This window comes from Hyperolius riggenbachi, chromosome 1, assembly GCF_040937935.1.
Source record: "Hyperolius riggenbachi isolate aHypRig1 chromosome 1, aHypRig1.pri, whole genome shotgun sequence".
Taxonomy (NCBI): Eukaryota; Metazoa; Chordata; class Amphibia; order Anura; family Hyperoliidae; genus Hyperolius; species Hyperolius riggenbachi.
In genome coordinates this window covers 328910514-328924298 of record NC_090646.1, presented here as the reverse complement: position 1 = coordinate 328924298, position 13785 = coordinate 328910514, and the positions used below count along the sequence as shown (strand labels likewise).

The following is a 13785-nucleotide window of genomic DNA, read 5'->3' as shown; positions in this document are numbered from 1 at the left end:
GATGCCCTGACAACACCATGGCAATTCTCCCTGGGATATGTGTTCCCTCCGACACCTTTAATACATCGCTTTCTGAATTAGTAGAATGCAGAGGGAGAGAATCGTAATAGCGATCCTACCATACTGGCCACGCAGGCCATGGTTTCCGCTCCTTCAGGAACTAGCAATGGAACGTCCAATGAAACTACCATGCCCGAACGACCTTCTAATGCAGAGGGAAGTACTACATCCATATCCTCAGGTTTTAAACCTTATGGCGTGGAGATTGAAAGGCAAAGGTTAGAGACTTTAGGATGCTCCACCTCTGTCATAGATACCCTACTGAGGGCAAGGAAGACGACAACCAATGTTACCTACTATAGAACATGGAACAAATTTCTAGACTTTGTAGAGGAAAGACACATTCATATAGCAACACTCAATGTTACGGACCTACTAGACTTTCTGCAAAGGGGCCTAGAATTGGGATTGGCACTAAGAACGATCAAGAGCCAAATCTCAGCAATCTCAACACTAACACACAAAAGATGGGCATTTGACCCATTGGTAATACAGTTCATTCAGGCCGTCAACAAGATCAGACCACCAAAAAAGGACTGGTACCCGCAGTGGGACTTACCGCTGGTGTTGATGGCGCTCTCTAAACAGCCGTTTGAGCCCCTTAGCGACTGCACACTATATAGCTTAACTCTGAAGACGGTACTCCTCACAGCAATAGTATCGGCAAGTAGAGTTGCGAAGCTCCAAGCGGTGAGTTGCGAATTTCCATATATGCAATATTTCCAAGACAGAATAACTTTACGACCAGTACAACAATTTATCCCGAAAGTTGCAAGTTCTTTCCATTTTAACCAGGAATGGAATCTCCCAGTATTCTCTGATCCTGAGGCGGAAAATCCGGAAACATGGAATGTTCCACAAATAATGAAGACTTATATCGACAGAACGAAAGATATACGGAAAACGAATAGACTCTTTATAATCCCAGAGGGTTATAGGAAAGGATACCCAGCAACGTCAAGAACAATCGCAGGCTGGCTAGTGAGGGCAATCAAGGTGGCTTATAGTATAATGGGCAAAATACCGCCAGAATCGACAAGATCGGTGGCAGCGTCGTGGGCAACATTAACAAAGATGTCGCCAGAAGTTATTTGTTGGGCAGCAAGTTGGTCCTCGACAAATACATTCATTAATCATTACAAGGTGGATCCGGGGGCGTTATCAACGGTTCAATTTGGTAGAGGGGTTCTATCTGCTTTCAGAACGACAATACAGGAGAATTGAGTGTATTCTGTGTGCAAATAAATACATTTGTGTGATAAGCAAACAGTCTCACTCTCTTGAAGTATATTTTTTTCTCTTTCCCCTCCCTATTATGGTGCTAGTTAAGTCCCCGTAGTATGCTGCCATTGAGTAGGACAGGAAAACGGAAAATTGTATACTTACCTCAGGTAATTTTCCTTTCCTGTCTAAACTCCATGGCAGCATACGGAGGACCCACCCTTGACTCACAGTCGGATAATGGACTAATCAAAAAAGCAGGAGGAAGTGGGCAGGGCATACATTTATAGACACTAGTCCTTGGGCGTTAAGGGGGCGGGGTTAACCCCCGTAGTATGCTGCCATGGAGTTTAGACAGGAAAGGAAAATTACCTGAGGTAAGTATACAAGTTTCCGTTTTTTCAACATTGAATTTCATCTGCCATTTATGTGCCCATATAGCCATCCTTTGCTTCGGGGGCTGCGCAGGGTCCCCCTTTATCAAAGCATGTGGTTACATGGCATATTACCACACTCACTTTTTTATATCCTACAAACAACACCCCTCACCCCAAATGAGTGACCTCACAAAAGCATCACAGTGATTGACAGTTGTAAACATTCAACATCTTCCTCCACTTACTTCTCATCTAGCAGACATGCAGGTCAAAAAGCTAATACAGTGCACACAGTACTACTTTAGCCTTCTGTCTTACCATTCCGATCTGCCCCTGCTGCCCCAGGTGTCACCAGATGTCACTATCGTTTGTGCCATTTGAATTTGGCACTTTCTACTGCATTGTAACGATCGGTGTCAGCCAGAACAGATTTTCTGATTATTGGTGATCTGCAGTATCACCAATAATACAGATGTTATACCTGATTATGTGGTGATCTGCAGAATCACCAATAATACAAGTATAGCAAGACACACAGGATACAACGATGTAAGATGGTGTTTGGTGCAATAGTAAATATAGATGGAGATACCCACTGTCCAGAGGAGCTGGTGAAGGGGGTATCTCTAATCAACACAGTAATCAGTATTCCAGCAAGCTGGAGACTCAGAGGAGTAATGATAGGTTCACCCGCGGAGCGGGTGATGCACAGTAAGACAATGTAGCGAGATCACTCGAGGAGCGAGGGATCCAGACTGGACTGCAACAGGTGATCGATCCCCTGAGGGGCAGGAGACGCAGACAGCATATAATGATAGTTAGTCACCTGAGGAGCAGGTGATTAAGACTGTACTGCAGCTATCAACCTGAGGAGCAGGTGATTCAGACTATACTGCAGCTATCAACCTGAGGAGCAGGTGATTACTACACTAAGAACCCCTCACCAGGATTAGCTCCCTGGTGAGGGCAGAAGAGTCAGACAAGCAGGTTCGGCAACACACGGACAGATACGGTACAAAGGCGGAAGAAAGAATCAGAGTGAGGGATAGCCAAGTCGGCAACTGGATCAGATAGGCAAAGGCACAGAATCACAAGACAGAAGAGTAGTCAAGGCTAGCAGAGGGTCATAACAAATAATACAATTCAATTAGTACTTTAAGCTATCAACAGAATCAGTCTAAGTGTGGATCCCCAGCTCCTGCTGGTTCTAAGCACACTTTCGGATCGGACTATGGGTCTGAGTGCTAACACGTAGCATATGCAACAGCAGATGAGGAACAACTGACAGGCCTGTTCTACATATACTGGGAGCGCTCCTAAACACCGCCCCAGTCCCTCAGCCAATCAGGATCAGTGCTGGAGTCAGCTGACCGGCTGATCAGCTGACTCCCCTTCTGCTTGCATAAAGATTCATACCAGGTGGTGATTAAGGGAGACATTTATTCAGGCCTGCAGATTTCCATGGTTTCTCTAACTCACAGGTATTGAACTCAGGCCTGGTGGGCCAGACCCATGCCAGGGTTTAGGACTGAGGAAAAGAGGAATGTGTGTGAGGACCTTGGCCCTCGAAGGACCAGATTGACATCCCTGCTCTAACTAATACAATCCAGCAAAGATTCTCAAGTTTTCTTAAGGTGCTTCCACAGGCACAATGCATAATGTTGACCTAAGGTGTCAGGATTCAATCTCTCAGGCAACAGTTTTGGAGATGAGCACTGTAAAGATGCCTCACTTTACTATAGCAGAGCAACGCTTCTGTTGCTATGGGGACAAGCAGAAACGGAATGGCACACCATCTATCCATAATATTTCAAGGGTGCATGACTTGAGTGTTTGGCCACCACTCCTAGTCAAATTCCAACAAGAAAGATAGCACAACACTTCGATTGTAATTTTTGGGAGACAAGAGGATGCGGATTCATGCACAAAAATCACAAAGTACTGAGATTTTTGAGCGCTCCAGTAGTATATACCAAAGAGCATTTGCACAAAAACTATAGCAGGTGGTGCAATTGAGCTTTGGTAATAATTGTAGCACACGCAATAGGTGGGGTGGAAAAGGGGCACCCTGATAAACTGTGTTAATAAATTTGATTTACGAAGCATTAGGCAAAGCGCATGTTATCCGATATTTCCAAATAATATATTGTCGCCATACATTATACTAGGAACATAATTTAAATGTTGTAATAGCAGGGACTCACTGGCAAATAAAATGGGTGGGTTTTATTTTTAGTAGCATTGCTTATTTTAAAACTATGTGGATGGAATTGGAGAAATAGTGTATATTTTCATTTTTTTCCTATAAAATGCATAGAAAATAATTACTGAAAACAAGTATTGCCTATAAAAAGCCTAATTTATGGGGAAAACAAGATGTAGATTATTCAGGTGTGAGAAGCAGTGATAAAGTTATGGCCAAACGAATGGGAGGAGCGCTGACAGGTGAAAATGGCTCTTGGTGGTAAAGGTAAAATGGCCTGTGGGCTAAAGTGGTCAGTCTAATCTATAAAACTATCCTATTCCAACCCTTAACCTCCTTGGTGGTAATCCCAAGCTAGGGTCGGGGCGGAAAACCGAAGCTCAGAGCAGTAATCCTGATCTGTGCTCAGAGTAGCTGCCAGAGGCTGTGTGCAGCGCAATGGGCGCAGCGGGCGTTTCTACTTCCCGTCGTCAGTCGCCATTCTTCTTCCTCTCATTAGGGGCTCTGCTTCCTCCTGGTGAGATCGCCGGCTGTTGTCATGACGACAGCCAGCAGTCTCACTTTAGAGTTGCAGCGCCACCCGGAGGATGGAGGCCTAACTGCAGCGCTGGAGCCAGGAAGGTGAGTGATTGTAAAACTGCTGCAGATCTCCCTGGCAGCAAGATTTTTCCCCAGGTTTTAGGGTCTGAAAGGGTGCAAAAAAAAAATTGCACCGCTTTTAGACCCTAAAATCTGGAAAGAATCATAACGCCAAGGGGATTAATGTGTACCTGTGGGGGAAAAAGTGCCCAAAATGCGTACTCACCATAGAGCAGATCTGATTGGGCACGGCTGTTTCCGCCGAAGCCTGAGCGGGTCCGTGACATGCACCACGTTTCAGGGGTCTCTGAATTTCACATATCAGTATGGCGTTCACACAGCACCATAGTGATACCCTACTACTCGGTATCCTTTAAACAAAGCGCCTTTGGGGTACCCTGTGATTTGAGTCCCCGACTGTAAGTCTTCCTTTTAACCTGTCTTTTAGCCTATTTGGTATGATTTATATTTTTTCAAAAAAGGTTTGCACTTAGACCCTTCTATTTTTATTTTGTTCTTTACATTTGCACCCCCCTCAGGAAGTTACACAGATATTGAGCTACACTGTCCAATTTATTATCGTTAATGATCGTAATGGAGCATTGGGAGTGTATGGCGGAACACGAGATCAGGAACAACTCAACACGTTTTGCTAACAACCTTTAATGTTGTTAACGGCTGATAAGCCCTTATGTTTTACCTTATCACCTGCAGTAACAAATTGTCTTGGGAATGCGGGAAAGAAGCCAGCTTTGAAATCCTTTGTATATTGTATAGCAATCTGCTGTAAATTGTGGGAGGTAAGTTGTACATTTTGTATAACATTCTAATTTCATTGGAAAGAATGTCCACAAGAGCCCAACAATTTACTGAGTGGCAGGAAAAACAGCTAACATCTTTCTGACCTGAAAAGACCTTTGAGAAATCTGGACAGTACATTTACAAAGAAAAGGTACCTCTCCCACAGCTGTAATCATACTGCAAAAAAAGCAAAAACAAAAAACAGCATGCAATAAAATACTGGGATCAAAGCTGAATGCAAGCAAAACACCACAGATTACAGATGCCACCCTACTGTACATATGTATGTAGTCAGAGTAATAAAAAAACCTTATAATATAGAACTGCCATACAGACAAAATAATGTGTAATTTAAAGTATGTATTGTTTAACCTAAAAGGAGCGATTAGTAGCCAACAAGGTGCCTGTGGTTCTATTACAATAACAAGTATAAACTCCACACTGGTGTGGATGTCTCACTAACAGCAAATTAGAACCTGAAACAGAATCAATACTGAACAAGTTGGGTGACAGGGAATCTGAACAAGGAGCTTTCTACTAGCAAACCCAAAGCTCCTTTCCAATGCTACATTCCGCTTATTATCCCCACAAAGGCCTGGTGCACACCAAAAACCGCTAGCAGATCCGCAAAATGCTAGCAATTTTTGAAACGCTTTTTCTTATTTTTCTGTAGCGTTTCAGCTAGCATTTTGCGGTTTTGGGAAGCGTTTTTGGTGTAGTAGATTTCATATATTGTTACAGTAAAGCTGTTACTGAACAGCTTCTGTAACAAAAACGCCTGCAAAACCGCTCTGAACTGCCGTTTTTCAGAGCGGTTTGCGTTTTTCCTATACTTAACATTGAGGCAGAAACGTATCCACAATCCAAAAAATGCCTCACCCGGTAGTATGCGTTTCTGTAAAACGCCTCCCGCTCTGGTGTGCACTAGCCCATTGAAATACATTACCCAAACTTATCCGCAGCCGCAAGCGGATCGCAAAACGCAGCCGAACCGCTCTGGTGTGCACTAGGCCAAAGAATTGGCAAACTTATCACCTTTGTATGCTGAGACCGGTTCACGCAGCCAGGTACTGCGTCTCAGTTAGCCGGTACTAAATACTTTTATGCTACCAAGTAGAAATCCATTTGGCATCAGTTCCCGTTGTTCCATCGTCACATCAGGTTTTGAGCCTCAAGGGGGATATGGGACTGCAAACAATGCTAGAAGCTACACACAGTGCCAATTGTGTATGGTGCTCACACAATCATCGGCAAAAACAATGAGATGTGCGCTTCCATTCATCTCAACACGGGATGCAGTGGATCCCAGTGCTAAATGACGTGGACGGATGGTGGCAGCCTGCATCTAAACAAATGAAATTACGTTAGATATGACCTTTTCCCACAATTGCCAAGCAATCAACCTCAAGCTTTGAATGTATATTATTTATTTCTCTACTCACAGTCCACTCTGGGCAGCTTCTCTTCTTTAATCTATCCTCAATGTCGGACTGGGAGGTGGAAAAACGGAGGAAATCCACCTGCTAGCCATGCAGCAGAAACCCTGTGTTATCACTACTAATAGAAACCTGCAGCAAGTCTTCACTGTGAGCAGCAACACCTGATTACTGCTGCTTGGCCAGCAAGGGGATTTCCTCAGCTTTTCCAGCACCCAGTCTGACACTGTCTATCCTGTAGAATGGTCTCCTTGTCAGGACAGTTATAGCTCATCTTGGTTGACTCCCCACTAGTATGGCTTTAATAGTATGTTAGGGCAGACAACTGGATGCCAAAAGGGCAATATTCCCACTTCCAGGGTCCCAAAAAGTGTTGGTGGAAACTAACCCAGTGTCACCATATAACATGAAATCCAGAAAAAAATAACAGCATTTTAGCTTACTGCATTGAAAAGTGCACATTCATATAATTCACAAAATGATGCTTTTCAGATTCAAATAACTCTCTCAAAACATCTCCATACAAGCAGGGTTATATAATATCTACCAATAGTAAATATGCAAAGTTCCTCCCGCCAACACATGGAGAGGTTTGCAAGAGCGATTGCAGAGATCACTGATAATGGATTGCCCAACACCAAAGAAAACCCCTTCATGAAAGCTATCATATGTATAAACTGTAGCTTTTACACAATGAATGACTAGTTCACAGACCCAATTAGCTGTAAAGGCTGCATGGTAAATTGTGGAATCCCATTTTTATTTCATTGTCTGGCAAGTTAGTAAGCAGTTTTCCTGTGCTCTGTTTTCTATTTTTAGCTCTAATTCAAGATTGTTGTATATGTTCTACTAAAGCTGATCACATGACGTTATCGATTATACAATGAAGCAATCAGTGGACTAGAACAATCACATGGTGATATCCGTGATATTTTCTGCAGAACTCATTGAAGTTATCAAAAGGTAAAAACAAAAAGTGTTGATTTTGCATTAATTCTGAAGAATACAGTGTTTGAAATTTGACGGTATACTTTTAAAACTGACAAACATTATGCAGCTCTGGTGTATATGTAACAAGCACCCCCTTGATATACTGTGCACCTGAAGATATTGTTGACCACAATTGGCCACTCCTCAACTCACTTAATTATGAGTGTGTGGCCCGTGCATAAAATATGCATATGTTTGATGATGTTATTGGGTGTGTCATGCTGGGGCACAGCTGAAAGACCACCAGGCTTTTTTGGTACTTTTGACACACCAATACAAGGGCTGAGGAGAGACAATGTAAGGCTGGTTTCACATTAGCAGCCTGTGTTTTAGTTGCCTTGCGATCAGATGCTGACACTGCAACGCTAAAAAGAAGCTTCATAAACACCTACGTGGATGCGCGGTAATGTAATTCTTGGCAGCAAACCAAACTATAAGTTTGGCTCTCTAGCTCTCACTTCCTGTGGCGCAAATTCAAATTGCAAGGACGTGTATTGAAAAAATACACTTCTGCACATGTGCACTGCGAAACAGTTTAATATATCTGCATGCCATTGTCTTACATGACTTCCAATCAACGCACATCACCGTGGATGTTGACATATAATGCGCTGATGGGTTTGTGTCAGATACAATACTTCCAGCGCATCACACCGCATCAGGTTTGAAATGTCCCATAGACTTTCATTACTTTAGCATTACCCTGCGGTAAAAAACAGGTAACGCAATGTGAGGAGGGCTAGGTGTGTATTAGTAAAGAAGAACACACAGGCACTTCTATAGCAGCAACAGTTTGAATGGGGTGACGCCTAAATCAAAAGACCACTTAAGCAGGTAAGTATGCATAGTGACATTACTTGTAAATATAGAGGCATGCTGGTATTTGTTAGTTGTGGAGGCAGGGTAGCAGACATACATGTAATAAAGGCGCCTATAAAAAAAAAGGCGCAAGGGGTGACTGGTAAATTTACCGATGTTTTACTACATAATTCTGATAGTAAAATATCGGTAATCTTTACCAATATTTTACTATGCCCTAACCTAACCTTACAATCACATAGAACCCTCCCTATACTGATATCTAACCCTCCCTCTACCGATGCCTAACCCCTGGTGGTGACTAACACTTAACCCTCCCATTCCAGTGGTGCTAGGCCCTTAACCCCCTCCCTGATGGCGCCTAACCCTCCACTGCCACAAAGTCACTACTATTATTATTGCTGCCTATGGGAGTGCCCATTTTACCAGGGTGCTTTATGAGCCCATTTTACTGGCTTCAGGGTAGTAGAACCAGTTAGAAATAAGGGCGTTGAGGAGTTGGAGTACCTGGAGTCGGTGGTCACATAAACTGAGGAGTTGGAGGGGGATGATTTTTTTACCCACTTCATAGCCCTGGTGACAGTACATTTAGGGCTTGATTCTCAAAAGGGTGCTAACTTAGTTAGCACGCCTAAAAACCCCTTAGCACGCCTAAAGCCCTTTAGGACGCGCAAAGTTTTGCGTGCTAAGTTATCGCACGCAAAGCTGCTCAACTTTGCACGCGATCAATAAAAGCTTCTAGGCGTGCTAACTGAGTTAGCACCCTTTTGTGAATCGAGCCCTTATATGGAGGGCATGTTTTTGCCATTTGTGGATAATGGCTCTCACTGTGGTTCGCTGGAGTCCCAAAGCTTTAGAAATGGCTTTATAACCTTTACCAGACTGATAGATCTCAATTACAGTACTTTTGTTCTCATTTATTCCTGAATTTCTTTGGATCTTGGCATGATGTCTAGCTTTTGAGGTGCTTTTGGTCTACTTCTCTGTGTCAGATATCTCCTATTTAAGTGATTTCTTGATTGAAACAGGTGTGGCAGTAATCAGGCCTGGGGCTGACTACAGAAATTGAACTCAGGTGTGATAAACCACAGTTAAGTTATTTTTTAACAAGGGGGGCAATTTCTTTTTCACACAGGGCCATGTAGGTTTTGAGTTTTTTTTCTCACTAAATAATAAAAACCATCATTTAAAACTGCATTTTGTGTTCAATTATGTTATCTTTGACTAATAGTTAACGGTTTTTGATGAGCAGAAACATTTAAGTGTGACAAACATGCAAAAGAATAAGAAATCAGGAAGGGGGCAAATAGTTTTTCACACCACTGTATATATATATATATATATATATATATATATATATATATATATATATATATATATATATATATATATATATATATACACACACACACACACACACACATATGAAGGGCATCGTGATAGCACTTTTTATATGAAGGACATGGTGGCAACATTTGCCAAATATAGGTATATGGATTCTTGGAAAAAATATAGGTATATTGTGTCAACACTAGATATATTTGGAGAATACGGAGGCAGTGTGTGTATATCGTATGGGATAGCACTTTTGCCTCGCAAGCACTAGGGTCCTGGTTCAAAATCTGGGCAAGGACACTATCTGTATGAAGTTCATATGCTATCCCAGTGTTTGCATAGGTTTCTTATGCCTACTCCAGTTTTCTCCCACACTTTGAGAACATACAGGTAAGTTATTTGCCCCCCCCCCCTAAGATTGGCCTTATGCCTGGTGCACACCATGCAATTTCCCATCAGATCGACAAGTCGGCTCGATAACTTCCTACAGTTCTAATCGTTTTTCCAATTACTTCTATACAAAATTGATCAGTAAAAGGATTGGAATTTAGATAGGACCTTATGTAAATTATCGATTTGACCCATCGATCTAATGAGAAATTGCATGGTGTATATCAGGCATTAGACTTCAATAGAAATATTAGACAATAGCCGACCATGGGAGGGATTAGATTGTGAGCTCCTGAGAGGAACAGTTAGAGCGTACATATTAGTATGCAGCCGGTGAGCTGGGCTCAAATCTCTGACTCTGTTTAATACTATTCCCCCTCCAAATCCTTGCAATTTGGAGGGAGAAGTAATTCTGACCACCGAAACCCTGAATTACCCTTATGCGCCAAAACCACCTACTTCCCAGTTAGGGACATGACTAAATACAGGATACAAAGGCACTGAAGATATTGGTGCTATATAAATACACAAATATATATATATATATATATATATATATATATATATATATGTATAGAGCATTTGGGAGGCATTATGACATTTGCTGTAATAGGAACACTGTGCTGGCAATTGTTATTCTGAGGGCCTGTTGATGTTATTCATTTAGCAACAAATGTTATGGGGTTCATTTAATAAGCTATAAATCAAACTGGGCACAAATAAAGGGCTCCACTTTTAGTTAAGGCTGCACATTTACTGCAGACACATAAAGGAGCACTGTAGTGGGTTGTACGTGATTAGGGGTACACGAAAGAGGATTTAATTTCAGCGGGTTATATTGAAGAAGCAGGATATTTCAGAAGCACGTGTTGTAATGTAAAAAGAGGTTTAGCCCACATAATCATGCATACTTTTCTTTTTGCCATGCCTGTAAACCACTGTTGCAGTGCGCCTCTTTAGTACACCACCAGCTCGTAAAAATCCTCTGCATGGCCCTGCATAGGAGCATCAAGTCACGATTTATAACATTTTATGTCTACTACATACCCATTAATATCTATCATTCTTCCGTCCCTGCATGACAACAGATTTTTTAATAGGAATATAGACACAAAATCAGAGGAATCATTCGATGATGTGACAGCATTTATCCTATGCTAGTTATCTGCATGTGCAAGTCCTAGAGCAGCAAAATTGTGAAGGCGCTGGTGGATGTTCAGCTCATTTGCTGATGGCCTCACGTTGCATTGCAGACACAGAGCATGAAGATGAAGCAAGTACTTGGTAACAATGTCATTGTGCTAGTGTGGGAGTACCGTGTCCTTCTCATAGGACCCCGACTGCAAAGACTATGCTTAGCTGCACATGGTCAGCGCTCTGAACTTCCTCAGCTCAAGGTTAGCACTGCTCTGGTTAGCCTGTGGCCCTCGGTTGCAAGGACACATCAATGAAAAACCACGGTGGGCACTGCTTGTTTTACATAAGTCAACACCTGCTTTTACCCCTCCTCATGACAACATAATGGCAGCAATGAAAAGCTCTTCTGAAATCTTACGAGTTTTATCGTGTCTGTGTGCTTCTGGCTGATTCTAATCTCATTATTCGCCTAGCACTGGGCAATTGATAAAACCTAGAGGATTCCTCCTCTAATGTTCCTAGCCCACAGTGCTAGCTGCTGGGAGATGACTCCCTCCTTCAATTCTCATTAAAATGCTGACTCCTATGCAGCAGGATTTCACAGTCCCCCTTTCAAGACATGCCATCACACCACAAAATCCGAATAACATCATCACACATAAACATGGAAAACCAGGCTCCAGAGCCTCACCTTCACCGCGCGTCGTTCCTGTGTTTTACAGCATTTTGTGTCCAGTGCTGCAGCCCGAGGATTCTCTGCAGTGTGGAGCTCCCTCTCTCTCTCCCTTTATCTGTAGCTCAGTGTCAGCTCCCTCTCTGTTGCTCAGTGAAAGCCCAGGATGTTCACAGCTCCACCACACTCACCAGGCTGCATCTCACAGAACCTCCACACGCAGCAGTTTTTGAGCTGTTCTACTGTCCCCCCCTCCCCTGATCCGTGGCGCTGCACTCAGTGATTAATCATTCAGGGACATGGTGTAATTTGTCACTGATCAGCACTCTGGATGACTCCTTAGAATCCTGCAAGAAGCCGTGGGTTTGCATAGACGTGTCAGAGGGAGTATACGTGCATGTGGCCAGCTCAGCTCTAGATACTTGTGTATATCTATCCTGTGTAATAAAATTACAGTTGGCTTAGTATGTTTCATTTTTACTTACCAATATATGTACTAGGGCACATTCACACTTGGAAGTGGCATAACGGTAGCGCTTAGAGCTACCATTTTGCAGGGGTGATTTTACTGCAATTAGCGAGGTACAAACACTACACTCTCGCGATCCCCGACAATCGCGATCAGGGCTTTTTTAAGCACTGTATTGTGATCGCTCTAGAATTGCAAGAAAATGCTGCAGGCAACACGTTTTGCTATTGCTATTAATCGTGAAACGCCCGCAATCGCGGAGTGAGATCACTGCCATAAGGTTACAATTGTGCTCGCACTTTAAATAAGTGATATCGGGAATCACCCGCTAATCGTCCCAGTGTGAATGGGCCTGTAAGGTCCGTAAACACGCCGGACTGGAGGCAACGACGGGTTCGTCGTCACCTCCCGCTGGGTGGGCGTTCCAGTGACAGTCGACGGACCCGTCGTTGCCTCCAGTCCGGCGTGTGTACGGACCTTAAGGGCTAAAAGCATTAAAGATAACAGACGCATCCAAAACAATGGAAATTGGTAGCGGGGCTCTATTAATATAAATAAGAGCCGTTTACACTTGTCTGTAACAGATCCACGGCATCCGTTATGGTAAGTGGGCCGCACTTCTGTGCTCCGGGCTCAAGCTGCTCCACAGGAGGCACTACAATGTCCGCTCCTGCTGGCTGTACATGATCTGTCATTGTAAGTTGGAACACAGCCTTACTAAATGCTACTGTGAGAGAAAACATCTGCTGCAGTGTGAAGGAGTTATAAACAGCAGCATGGTGAGGTTTCTTTGGGGTTGATTCACTATAACAAATAGCGTGCCTTATCAGAGTTAACGTGCCTTATCAGAGTAGCATAGCAAGCGCTACGAACGTATGCCTGCTAATTGGCAATGACGAGAGCTCCACTCGTCCTGCCCTGAGCCCCTGCGGGCCCAATTACTTTAAAGGACATTATCCCCGCACTTTGGCCTAATAGGCTGCCTGTCAAGTTTCCTGTCAAGTGACAGGCAGCCTATTGGGCCAATCAAAATGCGGGGATAATGTTCTTTAAAGTGTTTGGACCCACAGGGGCTCAGGGCAGGACGAGCGGAGCTCTTGTCATTGCCAATTAGCAGGCATACGTTCGTAGCGCTCGCTATGCTACTCTGATAAGGCGTGTTGACTCTGATAAGATGTGTTAACCCTGATAAGGCACGCTAACTCTGATAAGGCATACTATCTGTTATAGTGAATCAACCCCTTTGATTGCTGTTACTGTGGAATCTCGTTATAGTAAACTCTGATATAGTAAAC

At 43.2% G+C, this 13785-nt stretch overlaps 1 protein-coding gene across 1 annotated transcript in view; it reads right to left on the bottom strand.

The window, feature by feature from the left end:
- The window catches only part of DIRAS1 (DIRAS family GTPase 1), a 42020-nt gene extending 29725 nt beyond the window's left edge, over positions 1-12295 (bottom strand). Inside the window, exon 1 of the mRNA XM_068233892.1 lies at positions 12040-12295. The gene's annotated coding sequence lies outside the window, so the exon portion shown is untranslated. The remainder of the gene's footprint in view (positions 1-12039) is intronic.
- Between the last annotated feature and the right edge of the window lie 1490 nt (positions 12296-13785).